Raw genomic sequence first — 22,556 nt, forward strand, 5'->3', positions numbered from 1 at the left:
GTAATTATTATATGAGAAGCATTTACTGGTACTCGTCGTGTAACCTTCTCAGACCAACAAAAAACATTCCTGGCATTATATCGGAGAAGATAAGAGATGCAGAATCTGGAGCTCAAATTGAACTGACGCTACCGATATATGTATTCTGAAAGCTCTTTAGTATGCAAAAAAAGTTCCAAATTTAGATAATAGCTAGGATTTTTCTCCAGATAATAGCTAGGAAATCGTCCAGGCAGCCCAGAAAATAGTGGCATCGAAATACCAATTTATTTTGTTCGAACAAAAAGAAAAAGAAGAAAAAGCAAGGGAAGCAAGCATTGATATGAGAACATCTTTCCTAAAACGCTCATTTGCTTGAAATGTAGTTAAAGGTGGTACTGAAAAGAGCTTGCTGGAAAAGGCAACGAAATTGTGAAATAATAATAATAATAATAATAATAATAATAATAATAATGACAGCCTCTCTTTGCTTACTACCATTACACATAACCTTATACACACAGAGTGAGTATCTGTTCCAGCCAAGATTCGAATACGGGGCACTGTGTAATACTCAACCACGCCGGAGTCTCACAAATGTGCAGTTGTGTTTAATTGGGGTAGTGTGTTCGACTTCTTTTCACTTTTGCTGGATTCAAGTACACAAGCAATTACCCTGTGACGTGCAACTTACAAGAACACCGAGGTGACAGAATTTGTTCTGAGAGAAACAATTTGCTATTGCGTATACTGTTGTTACACGCGCCTAGAGTAGGAGCTCTTATGTCTGTAAGACATTACTGAAACATGGGGGCCGCGGTGGCTCAGTGGTAGAGCGTTCACCTTGGAGCATCGGGTCCTGGGTTCAAACCATGCTCCCGCCAAGTGAACTTTGTGGTGGACAAACACCGTGTGCGTGGGTTTTCTCGGGGTTCTCCCGTTTCCTCCCACTTTCTTCATTTCACCATTTCATTCATTACTCATCATCACCGTCTCCTTTAGCCTAGCCGGCATAACCGTGGGACGTAAAACTCAAAGATTTCATTTCATTTCATTACTGAAACATGTTATCTTTAACGACACAAATCACAAAATCTCTCTTACACTAACCGAATCATCTGCTCCCATAATAAATAACATTTTGACTCCATTACAGTGCAGTGCTGTGCTGAGGGCAGCAGCAATCAGCACACGTCAAGCAGCTAGAACAGAGGGTGTACCCCACAACATTATTTGGCGTTTGTTTCGTGAACAGCTGTTATAATCAGTTCATTTACAAGGTGTACATGCTCTTGAAATGAGAGACTATTCTCCATGAGGAAGATTTGGTCGGTGGATACTGAGGAAGTGCACACGCAACTCAATGTTTCCATCCTTCATTCTTTTCACAGATGAAACTGGCTTTACGAGAGATGGCGTCCTAAACCTACACAATCGCCATTTTTGTGCCGAGGAAAATCCGCATCAAACTGTTATAGTCCGCTATCAGAGACAATTTAGCGTAAACGTGTGGGCACGCATAATTGAAAATCAACTTTTAGGACCATATTTCTTCCCAGGGCGTTTAACTGTCGAGCTGTATCAATTTTCTACAGCATGAACTTCCACAACTTTTAGAAGATGTACGTCTGGAAGTAAGACGTTCCGTGTGGTTGAATCACGATGAGGCTTCTCCTCATTTTCAGAGGCAAGTCCGCGAACATCTTGATGATTAATTGCCAAACAGATGCACAGGAAGGGATAGTCGATATGCATGGCCTACTCGTTCTTCCGATTTAAATACACTAGATTTTTATTTGTGGGGACATGTTAAGAAAGTAATTTACGGACATGATATAGTCGATCTGAAACAACGTATCCAAGCTACTTTTCAGTCGATTCGTGATACAACCGAAGTACTCGATAATGTTCATCAGTCTTTGTTGCGTCGTGCGTGTGAGCGAGTTGATGCAGGATATATTGTAAATATACCACGAGTATACAGGAACAACTAAGGTGGATATTGGAAACATGGAACAGAAATTTGGCAAATATAACCGGCTTATGGTGAGTACAATGCAGCTATAATCTATCCCTATTTATTTCCTTTATTTTCCACATACTGGATACACATTTCTTTTTATTTTTGTATTTGCAAGGGTGTTCATGTACATGTTTTTCTTAGTAGTTACTCATATTCCCTATGATTTTGGTTACTGCACCCTCTTTTCATCCATTTACCCACGCCGATTCCTATTACAGGTTGTGCTGCTGCTCTTCACCTCGAATGGCCAGCCTCTCTCATTTATACTAATTAAAGCATACGTTTTAAAGTCTTACTGATGTTATAGTTATGCAACCCCACATAGCTAATTACAAAATTCCCGCACCAGGTTGAATTCGTTGAAGATATCACATTGCCAACAACGATTTACTGTTTGCTGTTTTTATAGTTTTCGAACCACTCTAATGTAGACCTATCTTTCTCAAGAGAATTGACAAGGATTCCACACTTCCTTTGGGGAATCCCTTGCGCACGGGTTTCACGATTGCGGTATAAGCATTTTTGGACAGAGCACATTCGATGTCTTTGACTTGACCGTACCGCCTTTGCTCTATCGTTTACGATAGTGAAGATACAGATCTCTAAAATTCATTTTCCTACATTTTCGGCACCCTATATCTCCGAAACTATGGACTTTTGGCCAAAGTTGGAAAGAACTTTTTTCTTGGTTTGACATCAACTATCTACCCTTAAATTTTTTGTACGCATTAATAGGACACCGTGTATATACGTGGGTCGTTCAACATGTTTCCCTAAGCTGTAAAAAAGTATTTTTTAAAGATACAGTTGTAAACTCTATATAGATGTGTAGGCGGGGCCTTCCTCACTTGTCCACATAATCGTCATTCAGAGTCAGGCTTTTGTGTTACCGTTCCACCAATTTTTCAAAATCCTTTGGAAAAAAATAGAGCTCTGGCTATTTAGCACTGTCATCCCAATCGGCTTCACTTCTTCATCACTAGTTGACAGGAGACCAGGTCACTTACTTCTACAGGGAAACGCAATTCGACATAAGCGATCTGGTCTCTTCTTGACGGTAACGCCCACCCTACTCAGCATCCAAACAAGGCATTAAATTCAATAATTACAGTGGGAACGGCTGCCCCCTTTCCATACAGCCTTACCTTAGTTATTTCCATCCTTCTCCAGTGTTAAGATCTGCATTGCACGGTGAACGTCTCGAAACAGACAAAGAAGTGAAGCTGAATGTTAGGAGAGCGCTAAATAGCCAGAGCCTTTTTTTTTCAAAGGGTTTTGGCAAATTAGCGCAATGATGAAACAAATGCCTGAATCTCAATGGAAAGTATGTGGAGACATGTATAAATAGTTTATAATTATATCTTTAAAAATATTTATTTTACAGGTTAGGGAAACATATGTTGAACGACCCACGTATATATATATATATATATATATATATATATATATATATATATATATATATATATATATATATATATCCGTTTATGTGTAGAAAATTGAAATAGTATCTTATAAGTAGGGTTTTCTAACTAACTAATAATTAGCACTCTACGATCAATATTGGAAAAAAGTTTCTCTACAATTGAAATCAATCTACATATAATTAATAATTGGATCCTAAATATTGATTTCGGGCTGAACGAGAACAAAATAAATTTTTCAATTACAGCATCGTCTCCATTATCAGAGTGTATAGCTTCCGTCCGAAAATATAGTTAAATATTTATTACTATACCTAAATAAATCCATCATATGTATCATTTAGTCCGGAAGTTAGACAAATAGTAACGATTACTTGAATGTCTTGTACTAAAGAAATGTGGTATTAATCCTCTTACTCTATAATTAGTGTATTGAATCAAGATTTATTAGCCAAGATAACATGGGGAGGTATTTTCTTATAATAACATCTGCAAACATGTCAACAAATTGAAACAAATATTACAAAATTTTGCTGGAACTAGTTTCTCACAGCCGTCAATCTGTTCTAAATTGGCTTTGTTAAAATAATCTTAATGAATGTCATTGCAAATCTTCTCAAAATAACTTATGTTTATCACTCCTTTCGGTAAATCTAATTGTTCTATTGTATTTAAACTTCAGAAATTAGAACACATTATGCAGGGAAAGAAAACTCCTAACACGAAGAATAGACCTTTGGTTTTACAAGCATTCATCGATATCAAAAATAAAGTAAATGTATCCATAAATTGCCTTCAGCGTCATGTTTATATTGTTATGTATGGCAGTACTGCATCAATCTGATTCATGTTAAAGCTATAAGCTACCTAAGTATATTCATATAGTTCTTTTCGATATTGTGTCATAGAAGAATAATCTTAATTATAATTAACTCCTTCGAGAAACAGAAATCATCAATTTCCAACGAAGTTATACTGGTACATTCTTGGCAAACCCACCGTCTCCTTTAGCCTAGCCGACATAAGAGTCGGAAGTAACACATACAGATTTCATTTCATTTTCACTTAATGAGCCTGTACAATAATAATACCATTAAGAGGTTTAGCTTTTCAATATATTTTAAAGTTTGTCTAATGGTGAAAAATTATACTTCCAATATTATGCATGTAAATGTAGATAATTGAAATTTCTGCGTTGTCCATCTTTCTGTAATGAATATAGCCGTACCAACATTAATATTACGTATTTTGAGACGTCTATATATATAAATGTGAAATCTTGGTAGAATTGTTGTATAGGACGTTTCCAAACATTTTGATAAAATTGATTTTTAAGCTCCACATTTTCTCTTATATAGTTAGGTATTCTAGCTTTACTATAAATCAGATTGATGTTGTTCTGCCATAAAGTGGCAGTGAAGGCACTTCATTGATAAATTTATTTTTATTTTTTATATTGATGATAACTTGTGAAAGCCAAGATCTATTGTTAATGTAAGGAGTTTTCTTTTGTTGCACGATATGTTTTAATTTTTGAATACTATATACAATAGAAGAATTAGATTTGCCGAAAAGAGTAATAAAAAACTTATAAGCTATTTTGTAAAGTAAAATTTGCAATGAAACACATTCTGAACCTTTTAACAAAGCAAATTCAGCTTTCATAATCATTTTTTTTGTTAGTGTCACTGTCTAATTTACTAATAATTGTTTTTTTGTTATTATCTCATGTTTCTCTTTGGAAGTTTAGCTGTGCAACAGTAGAACCACATAGTAAAAAAAAAAAAAACGTACCAGTGTCACAACATATATATTACGGAAAGAAGTTTATTTTTCCACAATCTACGCAACGTAAAAAATTAGAATTAGAATCTTTTTTTTTTATCTCTCAACAATGGATTCATTCCTCCTTCATCCTCCAATCCTCACTTGTAGCGATAATAACAAATTTTCATTGTAGGAGGGAGTATTGGAAGTTTTAATTATCACCAGGAAGTTATTATGACATGATTTTGAAGATTTGTGTTATGTTTGCTTCATATCTGAATGGTGTTAAGCATATTAGTTCATAATGATTGGTATCTTTTTACAGAGTGTGCCAAAAGTGACAAAAGTGCAGACGGATAACATTGAGGCTCGCCGTCTGATATAAGCTCCTCCATTTTAAGAGGACTAAGATGAGCATGACCATGATTTTTCGGGCGTCTGGTAACCATGAAGGAAACATGGATGTATCAGTATGATCCGTAGACCAGAACCATGAGTATCCCGATTCTTTCCTCCTAAAAAGGCAACAAAGGTGCAGAAGTCATGGGGGAGGTTATGCTCTCCGTGTTTTTTTCGGGATTCTCGTGCGGTAATCATCACAGATTACCTTGCAAAAGGACAATTCATCACTAGAAGAATTACTCTAATCTCCTGGACAAATTGCGCGATATTCTCAAAACAAAATGTTAGGGCACGCTGTCAAATGTCGTTCTTTTCCTAGTTGGCAATGCTCCAGCTGTAACGAGTCGTCCTTGAGAACACCCTCCGACTCTTCGAATGGATGGACTCGTCCCATGAGTCTGACGTTGACGTAGGAGAAGCAAAAGATTGTAAAGAATGAAAAAAAAGGGGAATAGATGTTAACATTATGTATAACTGTGTTGTTAAAATCATGTTTGCTCTTTTAAGAACTTTTATTTAATCTGTGTTTTTAGTAATTGTTTTTCTTTAAATAAAAAGTAGAAAGAAAGAGTAGGGAGTGCGCGAATGGAAGAATAAATATGGAAACCATTTAAATCAGCTTGCGTGTCACGTGGTAGTGATAGGCTTCGTGTTATGCGCCCGTCCTGTGCCCGAATACTTTCTCCTAGTGTTGGTTACGGAACGGATCTTCTTGCTCGAGTTGCTTTGTGTTGGTGTCTGTGTGTGTAGCTACGACTGATGTCAAAGAGGTGCAATGAGCAAATTGGGATTCGCGGCCGAGGAAAGTGTTGATATTGTGATTTGTGCATTTAATTTATCCAAGTTTCTCAGTGACAAGTTATTTTATTAAGCTTATTTTCGTTTTAAAGCCGAAAGATTCCTGGATATTAGGATTAGAAGGCAGGATTTTTGCGTGGGACTAAAGGAGGTCAACTTTGGGCCCGCTTATTTCTTAGATTTATACAAATAACCAGAGTAATCATTTGATTACGGTCACATTAGTGATATTTCTGGTTAGTTCGTGGAGTTTTATTGCTCTAAGGATAAATTATGCGGTTTGGTGGGACGTTAAATTTGTGGAAGAAAAGAAGGAACTGGGAAACGAATGAGTTTCTTCTTTAGTTTTAATGCAGCAAGCCTTTCTAGAGCTAAACTGCTATGCCAAAAACTCGTTTGTATGTCAAAATTATTCTTGTTTGAAAGTTTTGCGAAAATCATCTATATGGTTCTATGCACTCAGTGCCGGCTTTGACCAATATGTTCGTTTGCTCCTTGTGACGTTACTTTAGTCAGACTATGAAGCCAAGGCCAATATTAGAAGACTGAGAGTTAAGGTAACAGTATGAAGAAAACCTTGGGTGAGTGTAATTTCATTATTTTCAGTAGTAGATGTGTCACGTTATGAAGGTTTCCTGTTTGGTCGTTTATAGACTTTCCGCTTTGCTTAGGTTATTTTTTTTATTCGATATAACTTTCTATAGTAGGGAATTGTTCAATGTATTAGACAAATCCTCCCCAGAAGGATATTTGAATTAGGTGGAATGATAATTCGGGAGAACCACTAATAAGTAATTTGAAAGAAAAGAACGAAGCGTAACTGTTATTCCTTGTGGATATGTTTCGATATTAAGGATTAAGTTGGATTCGTTGATTCATGCATGAATTCTTATTTTGCTGAATGGTTTCCAGAAAAATTCTTGCTCGTACACCAAGGAGTAAAAATATTCGAAAAACATTTAAACTGAACGATAGTTGCGAAGACATTTATGTATGTTTAAACGATTGGTAATAATAGAAATATCAATTTTCATCTTTTGGACTTTTGGTACATTTCTTGAAATTTGTACAGTCGCCGTATAAAATAATTGGACTCGGCTTAATTTCAGTAATAAGTATTGCTTAATATATATATTGATGTTTGAATGTAATGAACTGCATATTGATTAAATTTGAGAGTTTCGCTGTCACCAACGAAATTTAAGTACAATAGGTGGCAAAAGTATTGGAACTATAGGTGTTGAATTAACATCGACAATTTTTTATGGTATCGAAGGAAGAATTTGTTGAATGTAATTTCGGATTGAGAATATTGTGAATGCTCATAAGTTTCAGATTAATATTAATAAATTTTTCTCAATTACCTTGAGGATTTCTTTTGACTTTGGATATTATAATAGGATGAATTTAGAATCTTAAAAGCTTGAGGTACCGAATTTGTAGTTTGACTTCGCGATTAAGTTCTACTATGGAGTATTTGAATTGAAATCAGTTAAACTGAATATTTAAATTTGGAAACCAAATCTCAATAATTTTGCGGGTTATTGATATTATTTTTATATAATCTTTTATTGTTATTGTCTTGTGTATATAGACTAATCTAACGTATTAGTGTATATACACAACCACCTTTTTGTTATTATAATAAAGTTTGTTATTTAAAATTTGAAGTTTGGTATTTTCATTATTTATTATTATTAATTTTTCCCTGAGTTACATTTGTGTATTTTGTTAAGCGTATTCACAAGGAATATAAATTCAGATAAGCAACCGTAGCGACTTGAGTTCAGGTATCTGTTCCATCAAGACCCTTCTTCCGGATCTGACTGCGCGGGTTTAAATCGATTGTTATTTGTTTTTTTTTTCTTTTTCTATTTTGACTTTCGATTTGGATTCGTTTGGTATAATTAGGAGGAGAGGGTCGTTACATAGCTCATTCATCTGAATTTGCTGTCAACCAAACAAGGGCATGTGGCTACCAGATATTGCAGCATTCGTCTTATTCTCCGGACCTCGCACGCAGTGGCTTTTTCTTGTTTTCCCAAATGAAGAATCCCTTGCGTGGTCACCATTGTGACAACATATATGACGTCATTCATGAGGTGGAAGAATTGTTTAAAGCCGAATCTGCACATTTCTACAGTGATGGTATTCGTAAAGTGAAGGAACGCTGGGAGAAATGAGGTAATCTGGGTGATGACTATATAGAGATGGGTTAACTATTACAAACCACAATAATTCCTATGTCCTAATTGTTTCACAATGATAATACTTAAAACTTTACTATATCCCTTGATATTTAAGATTTACTAACGGAGTGATATTTTCTCAGTTAACATTGGAACATGAAGTAGTTGTAGAATTGTACCACATCCGGTTTTAGTAGAGGAGATAAAGTAGAGATGGGATACATTCTTGAGACACTTAATGGATTACAGAAAAACGTTTCTATTATCATTTACAATGATTCAGAGATCAATGTCAAAATAGCAAGTGTGAGATTTCTGCTACTTTCGGTTTCAATAATGGATTAAGGGTGGAGATCCTAATACTTTGTTAGATCCCTAAATCTATTTTAAAAGAGCCTTCTGTCTTTCTCTTCGTCATTTCTGCTATTTGTAGAGCAATATTGAAACCGAAAGTTGTTATCGATTTTCATCACTTCGGGCACTCAGCAAAGAGTTACGAATTTATACAAAATCCATTCTTTGGACGATTAATCGATTGCAGGAAAACAGTTCTAGCTATCTCTTACCCATTTAATCTATAACGATCAATGATAAAATCAGAAGTAGTTCAGTTTTAGCACTAAGGGTTTCAATATCACTTCCATGCACGAATTCGATTAATAATTTTTATCTCGTACATCCTGGCCAAATTTGATGGTGATTCATGAGGTAAGTCTTGAGATTTTTTCCGAACACACACACAAGGAATCTCCTTTTTCTTACTCTTCGTATTTTTCGACTTATGGTTAAAATTTCTTTTTGGGTTTGGAAGTCGTTGCAGTTAAGCTGTTTCTACTTTACTAACTCTATGACCTATAGAACACTGAGGTTCAGTGCCGTGTTCAGAAAAGATCTCCAGTGACTTCTATCCTTAGTCAACTATATTAAGTTTCTATTTTTTATTCATATTTCTGTGGAATCATCTTAATATTGTCCAATCTACGTCCATGTTTTCCAAACAATCGTTTTCCAATTGGACTTCTAGTTAAAAGTTTGATAGCGTTTCTACTTCCATTCTGGCTACATGACTTGCCCACCTGAGCCTCGCAGACTTGATAAAAATAATAATGTTTGGAAAATCGTATAAATTATGTACTTCCTCGTTATGAAGTTTCCACCATTCCCCATTCTCGTTCCTTCTAACTTAGGAGGACAAATTTGCTAAGGTAGTACACCATTAAGATGGTATGGGAAACCAGGCAGATTCAGCGGTGTACATGTTTGGCTGCTATCGCTCTTACTGCCGTTGCAAAAGATAGGTAATGTACTATCGTGGATAAAAACGCATTCTCGCCTATTCTGTAAGGTTTATGACTACAATACACTCAATGGTTGGATAAATTGCTTAAAATATCTGACAAAATATTTAATACTATTAGAGAAGAAAACAATAGATCGATGAGTTTTAGAATTGAATTTGCAGCATAAATCGAATTTCATTTATTGGAAGCCTTTGGTTCTCGGTAGTTTATCCAACTTCTGAAAATTGAAATACCGGACACCCTCCTGTATTAGTACGTATACTCTTAAGATTGTGACCTCATCGCTCTTCAAAATTGTGAACAACCCTTTCAAATAAAATTGACCCATTTTCAGAGTTCGAATATAATAACTTTAGTTACTTTTGAAGCATTTATTGATCTTACATATTTTAGTTTTTCGTAGAATTGGCACATATATTTTTGTAGTCTATCATCAATAATACATCGTATTTAAATCAGAAAAGCAAATATAATTTTCAATGTAATTATTAGACTTTGGATTTTTGCATATTTACATGTTTTTTTCGTCATGAGATGTTCTTTGAACAGAAATCCGTTACAGCTGTTTGGGAATAAAATAGCAGAGTTTTATAGTGCATATATTTGCATGTTTATGTCGTTACTGCATATAAATGCATATTTTAAGGAACCACCAAATTAATAATTTTTAACGTCCAACAACTTTTCTCATAAATGGAATTTCAAGTTTCTAATATAAATAGACTCTAGACCTTGTAATGGTTCATTGCTGTCGTATTAGAATATCTTCGAAGGTAATGTGGAGCAGTGCTGTGCCATGGAAAATCAGCGTCCGAGGCGAGAGTATACGACGGCACTCCCGTACATATATTCCAATTAATTTTTCCTATTTCTTTCATTTTTCTCCCAAAAATAGCTCTCCCCCTTATTTCGGCGTCTGGAGGCGTCGGCCCCCGGCACGGTACTGATGTGAAGGGATAATAAGAAAAAGATGAGTGATTCATCCACCCGGCAATGATGCATTACTGTCACCTGTTTGGAAGAAGGCATAAATAACAGTGTCAAGTTACCTATAACAAAATTCCCACGTCATCCATCTTGGAAGTTAAAGTTGCTACTGTTGTGTGTGTGTAGATTTGAAATTGTGTGTTCCTGTGACAGCATAAGAATACTGAAAGAAAAAAAAACTTCTAGAACTTATCTTCGGAAACAATGGATTGAAGTAAAGAAACGTTAAAAATTCAAGAAGAAAATATATTTTGCAAAGTGTATACTGAACAAGTAATATTTTCAAAGTAAGTAAGCTTGTTTTCATTTTGTTCGACAGCAAAAGCTCAAACGTCAGCAGCGCCCTATTCAGCAGTTTGAACTCTGGTAAGGACCAGACCCAAACCGACTATGAAACAACCTTTTTCCTTTTTTTAAAATACTCCACAGAGTTCATCCCAAAGAAATCGTTCAGAAATTTATTCGGGAAGAAATAACGAACCCTTTTGAAAATGAGCACTACAGTTTATTAAAATATTTGTTTTACAAAATCTAAAACTTGTCGCAGAAGTCACTTTCTAAGATAAGGACATAAGTCTCCGAGTTTTCCTTTAAGGAATTTATGAGAGTATTTAAGTATAGGCTTATATTGCTTTGATACGCACCTCGGTCTCGCGAAATGTAACTTTCCTACTAAGCAATGTTCGTAGCTTTCTTTAGGAAAATTTCTCTCTCCTGACACAAATTTTCCCTTTTGTTATCAAATTTTCCCTAATTTGTTGAGTGTCCAATTTCTATGGCAGAAGTTATATGAAGTATTAATTTAGCTATATTAAAAAAGGTCCCAACAACATTTGATTTATTCATTGTCTTTTCTCTTCTATGTTTTTTAATTGTACCATCACTTTTTTGAACAAAAAAATACACAAATATACCCAGCCAACTTTGAGTGCAAATTATGCTACTTTGAAAACACAAACAAATTATTGTGATTCCATTGGTTTACTTCTGAAAAACGAAAAAAAATTAAGCAGTTTAATTGCTCACCCAGTAGTAGTAGAAAATGGATCGATCTGGGCCATACTAGGCCAACTCAGGAGCCCTGGGAAATCGAGCCCCTTAAACCGTCAACCCACGTCTTTTACAACCTCCATTTTAGGGGTGTATTTGTTCCCGTTTATAAGCACTTTTAGGGGGTGTACTCGTTCTCTTTTATGAGCACTTTTTAGGGGTGGACTCGTTCCCTTTTATGATCACTTTTTCCACCCCTTTTTTATCCATAGCAGTGGAGACTACGAACACATAGTAGAACAGATAATCTTAAAGGGGTGGACTCGTTCCCTCTTATGATCACCTTTTCCACCCCATAGCAGATAATACCGAACACACAGCAAAACATAAGACTACGTAACATAGCAGGGATAGTACATTTTAGGGAGTGGACTCGTTCCCTTTTATGAGCATTTTTTCAACCCCTATTTTTACCATAGCAGATAATACATAAGACTACGTAACATAGCAGGGATATATTCCTTTCAACCCCTATTTGAACATAGCAGATAATACATAAGTCTACGTAACATAGCAGGGATATATTCGTTTCCTTTTATGAGCATCTCTTAGGGGTGTATTCGTTCTGTTTTATGAGCACTTTTTTCAACCCCTATTTTAACATAGCAGATCGATAACACATCTTCCAACGGCCTATTTAACATAGCACATATTACATAAGACTATCTAACATAGCAGAGCTAATACAAGAGTATGGCTTATTTTCCAACCCCTATTTTAACATAGCAGAAATTACATAAGACTACGAAACATAGCAGGGGTGTATTCATTCCCTTTTATGAGCACTTTTATGGGCACTACTGACCATCGAGAACAGAGGTCAAACTCAAAGACGGAACCACATTTAGTAATAGGTCATCAAAGACCATATGTCCCGAAAGTGTTGACCATGGTGGTTAAAGGGTAAAATACCTAAAACCTAATAACTCAAAAACGGAGCCACGTATTGAGGTGCAGTTTCCACATTTAGTCGGGCACTCCTATGTAACATAGGAAAGACTACTAACATAACAGAAAATAATGTTCCCTTTTATGAGCACTTTTTTCAACCCCCTATTTTAACATAGCAGAAATTACTCAAGACAATGAACATATTTTTCAACCCCTATTTTAATACAGCAGAGATTACACCTATTTTCGGAACCCCTATATATAAAAGAATATGGGCTATCTTTTAATCACTATTTAACTTAGCACAGACTACGACCCCTATTTAATACAACAGAGAATATGAACCAATAGCAAGAGTGTAATCATTCCCTATTATTAACCCATCGTTCCCTTTACATGTAACATAGGAGTGCCCGACTAAATGTGGAAACAGCACCTCAATACGTGGCTCCGTTTTCGAGTTATTAGGTTTTAAGTATTTTAATCTTTGAACTCGATGGTCAACACTTTTGGGTCATGTTGCTGTTGATAACCAAATACTAAATGTGGAAACACCATCTCAATATGTGGCTCCGTTTCCGAGTTATTAGGTTTTAGGTATTTTGATTTTTGACGTCGATGGTCATTATTATGGAACTTGTAGTAGTTGATGACCAAATACTAAATGTGGCAACACCATCTCAATATGTGGCTCCGTTTTCGAATTATTAGGTTTTAATTATTTTGACCTTTGACCTCAATGGTCATTATTTCTGGAACTTGTAGTAGTTGATGACCAATTGCTAAATGTGAAAACAGCACCTTATAATGTTGCTTCGTTTACGAGTTATTCGGGTCTAAATATTTGACCTTTGGCTGTGGATAGTGAGCATTCTTGAGACATGTAGTGGTTGGTGACACATCACTAAATGCGGAAACAGCACCTCAATAAGTGGCTCCGTTTGGGAGTTATTCGAGTTTAAATGTTTGACCTTTGACCTCGATGGTCAGTACTTTGGGACATGTAGTAGTTGGTGAATGCTTGTGTAATTTCTGCTATGGTACATAGGGGTTAATAAAAGGGAACGATGGGTTAATAATAGAGAATGATTACACTCTTGCTATTGGTTCATATTCTTTGCTGTAGTAAATAGGGGTCGTAGTCTGAGCTAAGTTAAATAGTGATTAAAGATAGGCCATATTCGTTTATACATAGGGGTTGCGAAAATAGGTGTTTGTAGTCTTTGTGTAATCTCTGCTGTATTAAAATAGGCGTTGAAAAATATGTTCAATGTCTTAAGTAATTTCTGCTATGTTAAAATAGGGGGTTGAAAATAGTGCTCATAAAAGGGAACATTATTTTCTGTTATGTTAGTAGTCTTTCCTATGTTACATAGGAGTGCCCGACTAAATGTGGAAACTGCACCTCAATACGTGGCTCCGTTTTCGAGTTAAGAGGTTTCAAGTATTTTGACCTTTGACCTCGATGGTCAACACTTTTGGGTCACATAGCTGTTGATGACCAATTACTAAATGTGGAAACAGCGCCTCAGTATGTGACTACGTTTAGTTGTTATTAAGGCTTAAATATTTGACCTTTGACCTCGATCGTCAGTAGTTCTGGGACATGTAGTAGTTCATGACCAATTACTAAATGTGGAAATATCACCTCAATATGTGGCTCCGTTTTCGAGTTAAGAGGTTTCAAGTATTTTAACCTTTGACCTCGAAGGTCAACACTTTTGGGACATGTGGTCTTTGATGACCTATTACTAAATAGGGTCCACCTGTGTTCTCGATGGTCATTATTTTTGGAACTTGTAGTAGTTGATGACCAATTACTAAATGTGGATACACCATCTCAATATGTGGTTCTGTTTCCGAGTTTGACCTTTCACCTCGATGGTCATTATTTTTGGAACTCTTAGTAGTTGATGACCAATTACTAAATGTGGAAACACCACCTCAATATGTTGCTTCGTTTACGAGTGATTGTTTTTTAAGTAATTTGACCTTTGACCTCAATGGTCATTATTTTTGGAACTTGTAGTAGTTGATGACTTGTAGTAGTAAATGTGGAAACACCACCTTAATATATGGCTCCGTTTTCGAGTTATTAGGTTTTAAGTATTTTTACCTTTGAGATCGATGGTCAACACTTTTGGGACATGTGGTCTTTGATGACCTATTACTAAATGTGGCTCCGTTTTTGAGTTTGACCTCTGTTCTCGATGGTCAGTAGTTTGGGGACATGCTTGTGTCGTTTTCGCTATGCTAAATTAGGGGTTAAAATAGGGGTGTGAAAAAAGTGCTCATAAAAGGGAATGAATACACCCCTGCTATGTTTCGTAGTCTTATGTAATTTCTGCTATGTTAAAATATGGGTTGGAAAATAGGCCATACTCTTTTACTAGTTTTGTTATGTTTAAATAGGGGTGGAACGAATACAGTTGTGTGTTCACACCCCCTTTGCTATGTTACATAGGTATTGATTGTCTGCTATGTTTATAGATAATAATAGGGGTTGAAAAAATGCTGATAAAAGGGAATGAATACACCCTGCTATGTTTCGTAGTTTTATGTAATTTCTGCTATGTTAAAATAGGGGTTGGAAATAAGCCATACTCTTGTATTAACTCTGCTATGTTACATAGTCTTATGTAATATGTGCTGTGTTAAATAGGCCGTTGGAAGATGTGTTATCGATCTGCTATGTTAAAATAGGGGTTGAAAAAAGTGCTCATAAAAGAGAACGAATACACCCCTAAGAAATGCTCATAAAAGGAAATAAATACATCCCTGCTATGTTAAGTAGTCTTATGTATTATCTGCTATGGTAAAAATATGGGTTAAAAAAATGCTCATAAAAGGGAACGAGTCCACTTCTTAAAATGTACTATCCCTGCTATGTTACGTAGTCTTATGTTCTGCTATGTGTTCGGTATTCTCTGCTATGGGGTGGAAAAAGTGATCATAAAAGGGAACGAGTCCATCCGTTAAAGATTACCTGTTCTACTATGTGTTCGTAGTCTCCACTGCTATGGATAAATTAAGGGGTGGAAAAAGTGATCATAAAAGGGAACGAGTCCACCCCTAAAAAGTGCTCATGAAAGAGAACGAGTACACCTTCGAAAAAGTGCTCATAAAAGGGAACAAATACCCTTAAAATGGAGGTCGTAAAAGACCATGGATTGACGATTCATGGTGCTCGATTTCCCAGGGGCTCCTGAGTTGGCCTAGTGTGGCCCAGATCGATCCATTTTCTACTACTCCCAGTCAGCGCGAGATTTTCCCTTGATTTTCACGTTTTATCGAAAAATTCCCTTTTTCTCTTGTTGCAAAATTTACCTATGAATTACTCTAGGTTAGAGAAATTTTCCTCAAACTATGAACACTACCACTAAGTGTTCTGTAATGTTTTCGATAACTCAGCCTTCTTTATATTCATTCTCCATGTCTCGCTAAAATCAGTTTATTCCATTTAAAGTATAAATATTATATGTTGTAAATTATAGCTCTTTGAAACGGACAATGTTACACTAGAAGAAACTATTCTAGGATTTACACATAATATTCTAGGATACAAAAATTAATTTCAATAAAATTTAATTTCTTTGAAACAAGAACATAATGTTTTGAATACAGGCTTTTAATACAGTAAAAACTGCGTTCAACAGGCTCCTTATTAAGCGAAAATTTATCTTAAACGGAAGAATTTCACGGTCCCATGAATTTAAAGTTTAAAAAGTGATAAATTCTATTGATTAGGCGGAACCTGTGTTACGAACAACGGATGTTAAAATATACTTTTTAACAGAAATTTACAAGATCGAACCAAAAGATCAAACAAACAATAATTAAAAGCAAGTGAAACAACAATTATAACAGAAAAAGTACCGTTACAAGGAAGACGAAACATATAAAGAAAACGGAAAGAAGAACAACAAAATAAAGAAAGAACAGAAACAATAACCAAATTTATAGTGAAACAACCACACGTGTGGCCACATCGGCAGAAACCAAACTATTTAACGAATAATAATAATAATAATATTGACAGTAATAATACCAATAATAACGAAAAACAGAAGGAAAGGGGAAGAAAAGAGGACGATATAATGGGGAGAACTGAAGCCTCCTCTGATTTTATATACATCTCACAGAAATATATGTATATATAAATCTTTGCAAACAAACGCCGCTATAAAGGAGAAACCAAGCTCTCTTGAAGCAAAGGAAATGAATGCAAGGTGTAAATAGAAGAACACGCTCTGTGTCCCGTCTGCACACTTAATATAGAGTCACTTTGGACGCAGACTGCAACTAGAAATCCACGCAAGAAGCCTCGGCTGACGAGACGAGTTGTCGAAACAGTTGGAGCCCTACTATTCTGGGGCAACGCTCACCAAGCAGTCATTAAGACCAGAAATTAAAAAAAAAAAACGAAACTGTACTTGTCAGTACAAAAGGACAATTTCACTAGGAAAACTTCTATACCTCGTAAAGAATTGTGTGGAAACGTACTTTTTAATACGAACCCTCTAAGGCTGTGAAACTCCGGAAAACCCAAAACAAAGAATACCCTTTAACAAAAGACCGGAAGAAGTGAACCAAGACCAAATAAGAAAAGAAGAGAAGAGTAAAGAAGAAATACTCAAAAACAAGAAAACAAGCCGGAACCCCTTGGCCCAGGTAGTGATGGGTAAATTCCCGGGAAGATATTTTTCGGGAATATTCCCGGGAAGATTCCCAAAATGGGAATTTATCCGGGAATTTATGTTTAATCAAAAAGAAAATTGCATTCTATTACTATATTATGATTTCAAAGTTGAATTAATTTTTATATCACAGCATATTATTACTGTCGTTCACAGAGGATTCTTTAAAATGTATATTCTGAACGGTACTATGTTATTTTATTAACACTTTATTATATTTAGAGAGTACGCATAAATGTACATTTATTTATAATATGTTCTATCAATTAAATATGTGTGAAAAAATTATATAGTAAATTATATAGTAACAGTTTAAATTTATATGTAAGTGGATTTGCTCAACTTGACTCTATTACTGATATTATGAAAACATTAAATTTATAAATGTTATGAAGCAATTAGATTCGGTAAATGCTAGAAGATACATGTCTCACCAACTTATCAAAATTTGCGCATACATATTTATGTACACAAAATTTGGAAGATACTTACTTATCTTTATATTTTAGCACGTAACATTGCCATACACGACCTTTCATTCTACCTATTCCTCGTAATTCCGTACGTTAATTAACATGTAAAAGAAGTCCAAGTACCTCCTCAGAAATTCGATCCAGAGAGAGGAGACAGAGCGACGTCTATTACTAATGGTGGTTCAGGGTTTATTAATAATACTTCATCTCTATTTCTATATAATTCTAAATTACTTTACAAAATGGTTCCTTTTCATCATTTGTAAATTAGTACTTTGCTAATTTTGGCTGTTCTTCAGCATTGGGGGCCAGCTTTTGCACCTACTTTTTTGCGATATTCTATTCCGATGCGATTGTTTTATGGTTTCATACGTTAAATTACGTTGCCAACATTAAATTCAGACAGAATTGCAGAGCGAGCGTTAGCGAATTAAGGAGGGTTAGAGCTCCGTATGGCACGTTGTTTTCTATATTCGTTACTAATAATTCACTTTCTTTTATCACATAAATCACTTCCACTTACCTTTCCGTTTTGTATAAATCCCCATCTGCCCTAAACAAAATGTGTTCGATACTTTCTTGACTACTTGAACACCACTATCAACTCAGTTCTTCCATATATCATCCTACTTTTTGCTAGTTTTGGCCCCCCAATACTAAACGATTACCTTACTTTTTATTGCAAATGGAAATGGAACTTTAAAAAATCATATTATTAATTATATAAAGTATCGTCAAATATTGTTAAATGTTTTAACCTCCAAACTCTTTAAACCCTGGAAGTAAATAATAATATATTAAAATAAAGTAATTAGTCATATGGTTCTTATAATTTGGAAGATAAAGTAAAGAATTGGAAATAAATTCCTTCCCGGGAATTTATAGGGCAGGGAAAAACCCGGGAATATTCCCATTTTTAAATTCCTTCCCACCGGGAATATTCCCACTGCCCATCACTAGGCCCAGGGTGAGAAATCCCGGATGGGACGGGAGGGATTTCCCACCCACCAAAATATGTAAGGGTGGACACCTTAATATGAAAATATAAGTAGTTTTATAATGAAAATTTTCAAACAAACAATTAATTTGAATGCATGCCTGTTTTTCAAAAACGTAGTTTAGTTGTAAAGGTATCAGGTGTTTAACTTTGTCGGCTATTTCGTTGCGATGAGATGGAGAGCTTTATTCTCTAGCGTACCAGTTGCGTGCAAAATTGGTAAAATTTCTTAAACAGTTGACGAATCTACAAACAGGTTTGCGGATAAGCACTTGCTTTTATATGTAACATATGTGGACGAAGAAAATAACCATTGTTGTTTTTTTTTTATAAATTAGTGACTGTAGAAAATGTTGATGCAAAATTCCTTGAAGAGAAAATTATTCAAGCGTTTTCCGAAGATGGCATATTTTTAATCTTAAAGAAAAGCTTGTTAGATTTCGTTCGGATGGGGATGTACCGGTAGTGTTTACTGGGAGAAACAAGGTGTTTCTGCCCAAATTAGAAGAAATGTCGACCAGTGCCTAATTAGCGTACATTACATGGTATATCGAATGGATCTTGTATCTGAAAGAGTTTTTGATGTTGTGAATGCTGTTCACAACTTTGAATATCTGTTAGGCGAACTTCATACAGCTGCAAAACTTAAAAGTATCGTGACAGTCACAGATGCCGAAGGACTGCTAAAAATCAAAAGATTGTTTCACATACGTTGGATTTCAAATGAGGAGCATGTATTATTTGCAGTCTTTACATATTTTCTTGTATAATGCAATTCCTACTTTTGGATTATGAAAATGCTGACCATTTCAACAGAGATAGTTTTAAACTGTGGAGAATCTTTTGGAGAAAAAGAACATTCTATTGCTCGGTTTTCTTCTGGATATTGCGTCCATTCTGTCTAATATTAGTAAAGCGATGCAAAAGGAACCAGTTTCTTACAATGAAATAGAGCAAGAATTGAATCTTTAATCCAAGCTCTGAGAGAAATGCGCATGAAAGATGATGTCTACCAAAGTCTTTGTATTAGTGCACTGCAGACAAGCGTTTGATACAGGGAGTGATGATAGTGAGTTTGATCAAATAAGGGGACAGGTAATCCAGGGTTTATTAGAAGAAGTGGAAAGAAGCTCTCCTTCTAATGATGTCCTAATGTGTTTTTCAGTGTTTGAAAATGAAGATCGTAATAACATGAGTGGTTTATACGGTAACATAGACGTATATAAAGAAGCTCAATTGTTAGGATTAAATTCTGATACTGCAGTGTTAGAATGGCTTGGTTTGATTTAGTTTAACGTCCCACGGTTCTGCCTGCTATGCTAAAGGAAACGTGGACCTACTGATTATAATGGAATCCGACCACTTTGGTCGTTCAACTGTACATCACCGGGAATCGAACCAGGGACCACGTTAACCGAAGTCAAGCGTGCTAACCACTAGATCAAACGGGGGTTCTACAGTGCCAGAATGGGGAGAGTACAAGTCAAGTTCTAAGTCGGTAAATGATTTTCAAGTTCTTAAAGACTTAACGCGGAATGTTCGTTCTGTGCCATTATCAACTGCTGCCTGTGAACGTGGATTCTGTGTTGTTCATATTAAAAGTTTCGAAAGAATCCGTGTGTTGGCGAGTACCTTTCAATCTTTATTAACAATCAAACTCATTGAATCTCCTTTAAAATTATGGGATGCTGTTACTGCTGCTCATACGTGGGCTTCTTCTGGCCGTCACATGTTCAACTCTCGTTACACACGGAAAGAAAGTGAAGTTTAATCTTAAAGTTTTTCTCTAAGGTAAGATAAGTTATTGCAAACTATATTTTAGGTCTATAAATACAGTAACACAATCATTCATTACTCGTATTATGGTGGCTGCAGTGGCGTAGCACACTTTTGCGGCCCCCCCCCGCAAAGTATAGAGAAGGGGCCCTAGTTGTCTTGGACGAAATAATGAACTGCTGAAGCGAAACTTAATGAAAGAGAAAATAGTGGGGATAGAGAAAAAAGGTACACTTCATGCTCCTCGGAATAGTGTGAACTTAAATTCAAGCGAATGGTTTCATTTCTTTGAAATGTTACCGTTTATTGAGCATGCTGTAAAAAAAGGAAACTTTGCATTGAGGCGGTACGTGAATATTTTCATTTCTGTACAGAGACTATTCGCAATCATGTAAAATCGCAATGTCATGCATATACTGGACTTGAGGGAATTCATATATGTGTGGATGAACTAAATATTATTAGTGAAAAGAACATTAGTTTTCCGAATGTATTTCTTGCTTTGAAGAAGGACGGTGAGTGTAAACATCGATGTTGAAAGATTAAAATTGGAAATGAAAGTATTATGTAAACAAAAATTATAGAAGCAATCAGGGATAAATTATTTGACAGGATTCAAACACAGTCATGGTGGAGGGAAACTGATACTCAACCTTTGGAGGATATCGATGAGATGGATACGTATTGATAAAAAAGAAGAAAAATATTTTTCAGTGTAGTGATTTTAATGAAAGTGATTTATTTTATGACGTAAATTGAGTGACAAGAGCATGTAAAGGATGTATCACTGCCTGAAAATAATATGCATTATCAAGTTTACTATACCATTAGTGAAATGGAGCACGCAAAGAAAGAAAACATGTTTCAGTCTAGTGATTTTATTAAAAGTGATATATTTTATACATTTCTGAAAAATGGATCATTCATTAGTTCAGTAATATTTTACGTTGTATGAAAAAATCGTATTTGAATTCATTATTATGAAAAGAAAAAAATTCAGTGTAGTGATTTTAGTGAAAGTGATTTATATTATACATTTCTGAATATGTATCATTCATTAGTTCAGTAATATTTTACGTTGTATGAAAATTCGTATTTGAATTCATTATTACTAGTATCTAATTTAAGTATACGCTTTTCTTGAATTTGAAAACTAAAAGATTTAAATTAATTAATTAATGAAATGCTTATTTCGTTTGCAACATCATCATACTTTACTATTCATGTTCATCATTGAAAAAATACAACCCATAGCTTATGATTCGATTGTGTTGATTGGTGTCTTAACGTGCTATACAACAGCGATGGTATATGAGACGTAGGTCTACTATTGCTAATTAACGTTGAATTCAAATCACAGGAGTTCTCAGGCGAAATCGAACCCTGGATCTCTCACGCTAAAGGAACATGCGCTAACTGCTTATTCACGAGGGAGATCTCCTTTAAGTTTTATATAAGGAGACTCAGTGGTAAATCACTTTGCACACTTCTATTGGTACGTCATGATATCAAATAAAAATGATGTCACCAATAGAAATCTAATTGAACAGAGAGAGAGAGAGAGAGAGAGAATGCTATTAGGTTTGGATTTAATCTTGTACATTTGTTTGGAATGTTTGCATTTTAATAAAAGTAAAAGAAACGGAAAGTCGTCTTAGACGTTCCTTAGGTAGAATCACTTCGAGCAGGAAATCTTCATTTTGTGAAAGTTAGGTACCAGCGCCACGCATTTGCATTATGTGTATGAGGAAGACTCAGAAAAACCTCATACAAGGTGAGTGGCCTAAAAAGAGTGTTACATT

Source organism: Thermobia domestica, chromosome 14, assembly GCF_964235325.1.
Source record: "Thermobia domestica chromosome 14, izTheDome1.hap1.1, whole genome shotgun sequence".
Classification (NCBI taxonomy): Eukaryota; Metazoa; Arthropoda; class Insecta; order Zygentoma; family Lepismatidae; genus Thermobia; species Thermobia domestica.